Source organism: Ambystoma mexicanum, chromosome 11 (assembly GCF_040938575.1).
Source record: "Ambystoma mexicanum isolate Mex_15411 chromosome 11, UKY_AmexF1_1, whole genome shotgun sequence".
In the NCBI taxonomy this organism is placed as follows: domain Eukaryota; kingdom Metazoa; phylum Chordata; class Amphibia; order Caudata; family Ambystomatidae; genus Ambystoma; species Ambystoma mexicanum.
The window spans coordinates 194,621,138-194,629,329 of NC_090934.1; positions in this window are offsets into that span (position 1 = coordinate 194,621,138).

An 8,192-nucleotide genomic window follows, 5' to 3' on the forward strand; every position below is an offset into this window, starting at 1 on the left:
GATATTAGCCAGTATGTTATCCGTATCTACACTCATCTGCCTTTTGATTGCTACTCTGCAGATGCTTACTTTATGGCCTGGCCCTACAGAAAACCAATGTTCCCAGCATTTTACTCTCTAATACAGGCAAGGTGCCCTCCCCCCAAAAAGAGTGAAAAAAGTTCCAACACAAAATAGGAAACCGCTGCCCATTCTGTGGCTTTCACCTGCACAGCGCAATGGGCCAGTGGTGCCAGCAGAGGAGTTCACATACAGGAACTCTAATATTATCACTGTCCGATCTGAAGAGGACCTTTCAGGTAACAATGCATCTTTTCATTTTCATGAATTGAAAGATGCAAACCAGCATGAGTTACAAAAAACGATTTGTTTGGAGTTAGAATACATTTTTACTCGCCTATAAAGGCCCCTATTTGAAATTAGATTAATGTTTTGCTCCCTAAATACCACCATTTGGAATTTCTGTTCTCCCTAAAAATAATTCTACTTACTACTTCAAAAAGTGGGAGTAAAATACTTGTGATTCGACATTTTAACTGGATGCCTTTTATTGCCCTTTGACAACATTGCAGGGATTCGACCATTTCGCCTTCTATTCTGGGTCAGTGGGAAAACAAAACCTGCATAAGAAGGTAGAGGAAAGGAGCCCGCTCATAAACCCCCTCTTCCTATCTCTGACACTGCACAACTTCTGTTGCTGCGCATGCTAATTACAATCATGTAAATACCGACTATCTGCTATTAATGTCCCAAACATTTGCTTTGTCACACTGTCTTTGTCCATGGTTTGTTATCACTACTACTGCTTCTCTTAAACTGGCACAACCCATTCAGTGCAAAATTTGCTTTTGTGAAAAGGTGCCCTACCCAAGGACTGCATCCCTATCCCTTTTGTTTACTTTGTGGATCATTTCTGTTTGAAATGAGACAAAACGTTGTAATCGTAGTACAAAATGGTTAAAATTAGCCCAAACGTGTGAGCTGCAATGCCACGACAATGCTTTTAAACGTTGCAGAAAATAATGGCACTGGAGAAGAAAATGCATGGACACAAGTATATTACACTGCCGTGCTATCAGGGAAATGTGTGAGGGGATGGGAGGTTGGTTCTCTGTAGAGAAAGAACTACATTGCTAGTTTGGTCCTATGTTCATTCATCAAAAGTTTATTTTATTCTAAGAGTTTTTTGATGCAAGTTCTTTAAAAAAAAACAAAAACAAATGTCTTTTATTTTGTGGGGCTTGACCCGTCAACCCCCCGGCCAACCCCTGTCCCCTACCTGCCACCACTATTAATATGACACTATTCCCTTCTCCCCACCCCTTATATATCCTTATTCCCAACCCCCTACATTTTCAAAAAGGAAATGTTGGCAAAAAACCAATCGAAAAAGACTTTGTTGATGAATGAAGGTTGTACCTCTAGCTTCAATCGTCAGTTTGTAGTTAACGGTACAAAACCTGAATAATTCATAAAATCTCAGAGCCATCACCTCACATTCCATTTAATTGACACTGTGTGGCTAATTTTGGCTTTAAAATGCTCAACAGCTGTACACAAATAAAGGTGGAGTTCTGTTTGCATTGTACCCATAAGAAGCATACTGACACATGATTGTACATAAACAAGGATTCCCATTTATGTTCCGGCATTTGGATAGGTGACCATTTTCTCATGGGTTTTACTGGATTCAGTTGCTCACATGATTTTATTATCGTTTACATTTTTTTATTATAAATCTCCTTTGTGTTTTATGACGGTGGTTCCAGTGAGGATGTCCTGGTACATTCATTGTTTATCATCAAGATAATGTCTTAAAACCCAGATGCTGCAACTATCTGAAATGGAGCAGTTGGCATATGCCATCTCTGCTATAATTAGCCTCTACTGTCTCCTATTTTTCGCCTGAAGGCAGGGTGCTGTGGAATATATTCCTGTTGATTATTTAGAAGTGGTTTCTGCTCAATCCATTCGCTCACATATATATTTTTTTATATCTCCACAATTGTGTATTTGTAGTCCAGTGTCTAAAAGCCTTCCTCTAAAGTGTTTTATGGGCCCTACCGCTTCTAAACACAATCATGGGGCAACTTTTTTCCCTTGTTTGCTTTCTTGTGCCAACACACACAGCCTCACGTTCTATTGCACTTGCTTACATCCGTTTCTAATACACTTTCTTTGTGCTTTTTGTTCATGCCAACTCGTAAGGGTTATGCAATTGTCTGCCACCCTATTTCCCCTTTTGACTTTTCAGCACAACTAAAAGAATTTACGTAGCCTTTATTTCATTCATGAAGGTTATAAAACTTTTATCTGCCCATAATGGAGTCAACACGGACTACCTTGTTTTGACTCACCCTGCATGCACCTAGTTTGCTAAGTATATTTCTACATAAACTCTATCTACATTAAATTATGTACTTCTTCTTACAAGCTAGGCTTCAGTCTTTCCCCCTGGGAGTCCTTGCTGATCAATAACCTGTGGGCATCTGGTATGAATATGAACAGCATTATGTCTGTAGAGGAGCAGCCTCTACCCTGCTCTTTTGATGACAGACCGGTAAATATGGTATTTAGGGCCAATACCCCTCTCCCCTGTCCAAACATTGTAAACATTAGGAGTATTGTCTATTTAGGCAGCTAGGCTGCCCTTATTTAAGACAAAAATATTGGAAATAGGTAAAACAGGACACACTTATTTAGGGCAACATAGAGGTATGTTTACATTACGCACAACATATTAACACAGAATATAGATTTCTGATGTAGAATATCGTTCGACAAAAGACAGTCATTGCATTATAGATGGACGCAAGCTTTAGAATCCCATGAAGGTATAAGAGTGCTGAGCAGACATAGAAATGTGCTGTGTGCAGAAATAGGAGTATGTGCGGCAGAAAGCTAAAGTACAGTGAGATGGCAAAATAAGATAGCAGAATATGTGATTCTCAGTGGCGTGACTCATAAAACGAAACTGGCATAACAGGCTGGAAAAGATTAGGTAGAGAAATGCACCAATGAAAAACTAGACTGTCTATTTTTTTGTCTTAAACACGGTGTGCTAGAAAGTCTGAAGACACACGTCATTCCTAGAAATTGTTTTTGTCCAGCTTTAAGGTTACAACATATGTTGATTCAGAAAATATGGGAAACTACCTAGTCTTGAGAAATTAGCATACAAGTCATGTGTTTCAGGAAGTGTTTGTCAGATACAAATCAAGTGATGTATTTGACCTTTAAGTAAAATGACCAATGAAAACTCCATTGAAACATAAGGTTCAGATTACCATAACAATTATTGTGTAATGCTGCATTTTCCTTAATACCAGTACTGGTTCCCATGCTATGGGGAAACATTTTCTCTGAATGTCCCCTTCACTGGCCTCTTCCAATGCAGGGGACACCCCTGCAACCTTCTTTCTTGTTCTCCCTTCTACCCTCCATGTCATGCCCTGTGTTCTGCGAGGGACACCCCATAACACCTTACCTGCCCCTTGTGTGCCACATGTCACATACACACACACCCACCTATATATGCACACACACCTATACACACACACATCTCTACACACATATGGAATGCAGCCCCAATCCCCCTGCTTGCCTCACTGTTGGCTGCCACTTCCTGGTCCATTCATGTATGTGCAGTAAGTGCATGCGTTATTCCCCGATGGGCTGCCATTTGGTAAAGGCAGCCTGTCTGGGAATTGTGTATGATATAAGTGGCATAAAGACATTCCCAAAACACCTTCTACCTTACTGTTACTATCTGACATGGGCTACATTTTCTGATACCTTACAGTTGGGGAGTATCTAGGGGACAGAACTGCCAAGTATTTCTAATTCATATGCAGACTAGGTGTTGCCACTGGTAGACTTGTAACAAAGTGACTGTTTACTTTTTTGATCTTCCAAACATCTCAATGAATAACCCAATGCTACAGGCACCCTGCACAGGGTCCAGGTAGTATACGGTAGAGGAAAGCCCACTCCTCCTGTACTGGGACGGAAGTATGAAATGAGCACTGTGGACATTCACCTCTATACCCTGTTTAGCACAGCAGAATCTACCAAAGTCATAGATCAGCAGGTAATTCAGAGTAATTTCTTGCGACTTTTGGCTAGGTTTGGTGCTTGATGTCAACATAATTGTTGGCCCAAGAAGTCTTGCACCTCTGAACATTCCCTTTCGATCAGTTCACCTGCAGGAGTGATATTCAAAGCTGGGTTTCTAAGCACAGATTCAGTGATGGAACTCTGATCCGAGATTGTGTAACTTACAAAGTGTGCTTCTATATTGGTCACCTGTGCCCCAGTAATAAAAATGGTTGCACAATCAAATAAGTACCTACCCATAGGAGCCTCTTTTTGATTTTTTTCCTGTGGAGAAAAGGCACTTTCTGTTGGACTAAGTGGATAACAGCTCCCTTCAACAGTTTTGAAACTAAGAGGGTATTTGGAATCTTGATAAAGGTAGCTAAAACTTAATTGTCCCTAGGGAAGCACCCACTGTGGTCCATCAGTGCCCCATAAGATCCTCTTTAATGCAGTGCACCACCGTTGTTCTGCTATAGTGGTAGGTTCCTGACAGTATTTCACACTCAGGATATGGGAAGGAGATTACAGTGCAAGCTACATCAGTAAATTGAAGTAGTGCATAATACCTGGATTTTCTGAACACACTGCTTTCAGTTAAGACATCGCGAAATAAGCACGTCATCAAAAAATGGTTGGAATCTTCCCCTTCCCCTTCCTCACAATAGCCATTGCTGTTCCCTCAAGGAGTGATGAAGAGATGCCATTCTCGAGGAATGTTATCATTAGTGGATATATGTTGTACATGTTCAATCCTCTTTTATTGTCTTTGATCCATTGGATCAATTGTTCAAATTTTCTTTCCTGTGAATCAAAGAACAAATATGTAGCACAACACAACATTAGATCACTTACCTGGGAGGCCGTAGGCAGCTTAATTTCTTCTACATCTCTTGCAACTGTTTGGGGTGTACTAGTAGTGGTGGTGTGTATTATCATAGATCAAACAGATTGAGGCATATCAGCAGGAGTTGTACTAGAAAATGCCATCTGTGTTTCATCTGACATCAAATTAGGAAGTGCTTTAGAACCTGGGGGAACTTAGCCCTCTAAATAGTCAACCCCAGTAGGAATAAATCCCAAGACATACCCCCACAAAACTCTGTTCCACCGTAGACACAGTTCCTGTACTGCCAGGAAACAAAGCAGCCCCTTTACCACAGCCAACTGGCCACTTTGGCCAATTTTATTATATTGGTCAAGTTCATATCCAGATAATCTCTTATAAAGTTCTTTCTTGTTATTGGTGTCAAATTATCAATGTGTTCATCCATACCAATATATTTGAGCCTATAGACAATTCTAAGAGCCAGTAAAAGTATGAGAGCAGGAAGTTAGTAATTTGCAAAGAACTGACCCACCCTCAGGAGCTGCTGTTTTCTTGCACTGGCTAACACATATCCTGGCAATTCTGTGCTCTGCTAGAAACTAAAAGTACTGTGTAGGGCCCCTTTCAGTTGGGGGCTAATGCAGTCTTTCATGGATTAACTTTGTCATAGACTCAGTCCCCCCATTTCCAGCATGTGATACAGTTGACATGGCTCCTACGTAAGTGCTTCCTTCACCTGTAAATGCATAGATCAGATACACTTGATCAGAGCCTTGCAGTAATTGAGCATATCATCTTAGCTTAAATGCACACTAAATGGAACACTTCTGGCCATTTTAGGTTTGTTTCAGCACATAGTTACACTCCTCTGTTCTTCAGCACGCCGTTCTGGCATTCAACCACTCCTGCTGACTGAGGGAGGTGTAGACAGTGGAGATATTGCTGCATTTGCAAGACCGAACAGAGTTTGTATTATCTGGCCCGTGAAATGGGTGTCTTGGTTACTGTTTATGCTCACTGACACACTGACTCTTGGTGCAATATCCCTAACCCGTATCTTTGCTATCTTCTTGGTGTCTGCCCTTTGGCAGGGCTATGCATTCAACCTTCGTGAGAACGTGTCTAGCAAGACTAAAGTGTATTTAAGGTACCTGAATGAAGTCAATTTGCATATTGGTGAAGGGGTCCAAAGGAGATGAGTGTTGTCCTCTGTCCAATTTTACTGTCTTATCCACTTTGTTGTTGGAAGATAACACAATACAGTCATGCCACTAAAGAAAAATCTGGGGCATACCAGTCTCGATTCACAAAAACAATCAACTCTCTTTTGCCCATATGTCCCACCCCATGCTGCACATAGGCAAAACAAGGCACAGCGCCCTTAGCTTTGTGAAGCAGCCAACTAAGAAGCACCAAAGCTGATCCAAGTGTGCAACCACAAACTGCCATATATCATGTTCTCTTTTCAATCTCAGGTTCCTCATCCTGTATACTGGCATGTTCCTGTAAAGAGGCAAAGGGGGCTTTTTCTGTGTTCTGTTTGTAAATACATTTCTGATCTGTGTTAATCTGCTTAGAATCACATGCTGTGCATAGTCCGACATCCAGTGGTCACTGCAGAGTATTGCATCTTGTTTTTCGAAAGTCGAAAAGGGGATGTCGACATAGGCGTGTCTGTAACACTATCCCTATAGTGATGTTTAGTGTACCCAAAATCCCTCACGCGTCGAGGTCCCTCAGATTGTGTTTTTCAACCCAGAATACTGGTCGCCTTAAGCGGAGCTCGTAAGAGACATTGCCATCGACTCAACCCTTGGTTGATTTTGTTAATTATTGTTAACTCATATCACCTCCAGCCCTCTTTCGACAGCCATTCCACTTCCCCGCCGAGACAAGATCTTCGACGGCGGTGGTTTTCGACGGACGGTGATCCTATCGGCGCTGCAGACCACGTGGCCCGGCCTTGCTGGCCTACACAGTAGGGAGAGTGGGGGTTGGGGTGGACATTTCTGTTTTGTTTTTCTTCTAGAATGCCTTTCCTTTTTTCCCCCCTTTCATTCCGGGTCGTTATCACTGGTTACGTCCTCAGCTATGGAGAGGACTCCTTTTAGATTCTGCCCACGGAGTAACGGCAAATTCCTGTGGAAGGACAAGCACAAGCGGTGCAACCACTGCTTACCCCTCAACCACAATGAGGCTGATTGCGTGGCCTGTAAGCTCCTTCGACCAAAAACTATGAAGGGACGCAGGGTCAAAAGGTGGGCAGCCTACGGGATGTTGAAGGCTGATTCCTCGCCCACTGCCGCTGCCGAGTGTGATGAGGGAGATAATAACTTCACCTCCGTAACGGAGGTTGTTGACCCCCCAGCGAGCGCTCTCGCTCCGTGGCGTCTGTCCCTGGCCCCGACAAGCACGGCTCTGGCCCTGTTTTTGGGGATGTATACCCCGGTGACGCTGACGGACACAAACAAGTCACTAAGCACACAACCCACGGCCATTCGTCGAGTAAATCGAAGAAGGCCTGAGCGCCAATGGAGTCGCAGACACAGCCGGCTGCCTCCACCAACCGTAAGGGGCGGCAGCCACATGCGCACCTAGCGACTGGGCCGTCTAGTACTAAGGGCACTATCCCTAAAACAGCATCCGTCGAGATGCCTCGGAAGAAAGCGTCCGTTGACGGCAAGGTTCCGGCTCCGCTGAAAACTATTCCCGACCAGCCCCCGATGGAGAAGATGCTTGTGGAAAGCTTAGCCAGGATAGTCTCCCAGGACTCTCAGAAGCGGCTGATGAAGGAATCACTGAAGCCCGCTCAAAAGGTCAGGGACACGCCGAAACCTAGCGAAGGTACACCAGAACCACCCCCTAGGTCGAAAGAGAGACCCAGAGGTACTTCCTCACCGTCAGGCCCACAGGAAGGTTTCTCAGAGGGCGACAGGGGTATCTCCTCCACTTTATGGGACAGATCTCGACGCCTAGAGGCGGAGGAACAAGCTTTTCCGCCACTAGACCATTCTGCGTCATCCCACTGGACTAGGGAGAGATTTGAATCCTGTATGAAGAGGCTGGATAGGTTTGTGTCCACCTCCTGAACACACTACACCTACAAGGCCAGGGGAGGCATTCCCTGAAGACCCTAGAGCCAAGTTCCCAAGACTTATCGACCCACATGAGGAAGAGATAGACACACTGAAGACGATCCCCACTTTCAGGAAGAAGATGAATTCATAAATACTAAGGATATACACGACCCTGTAGGGGACTTTGATGA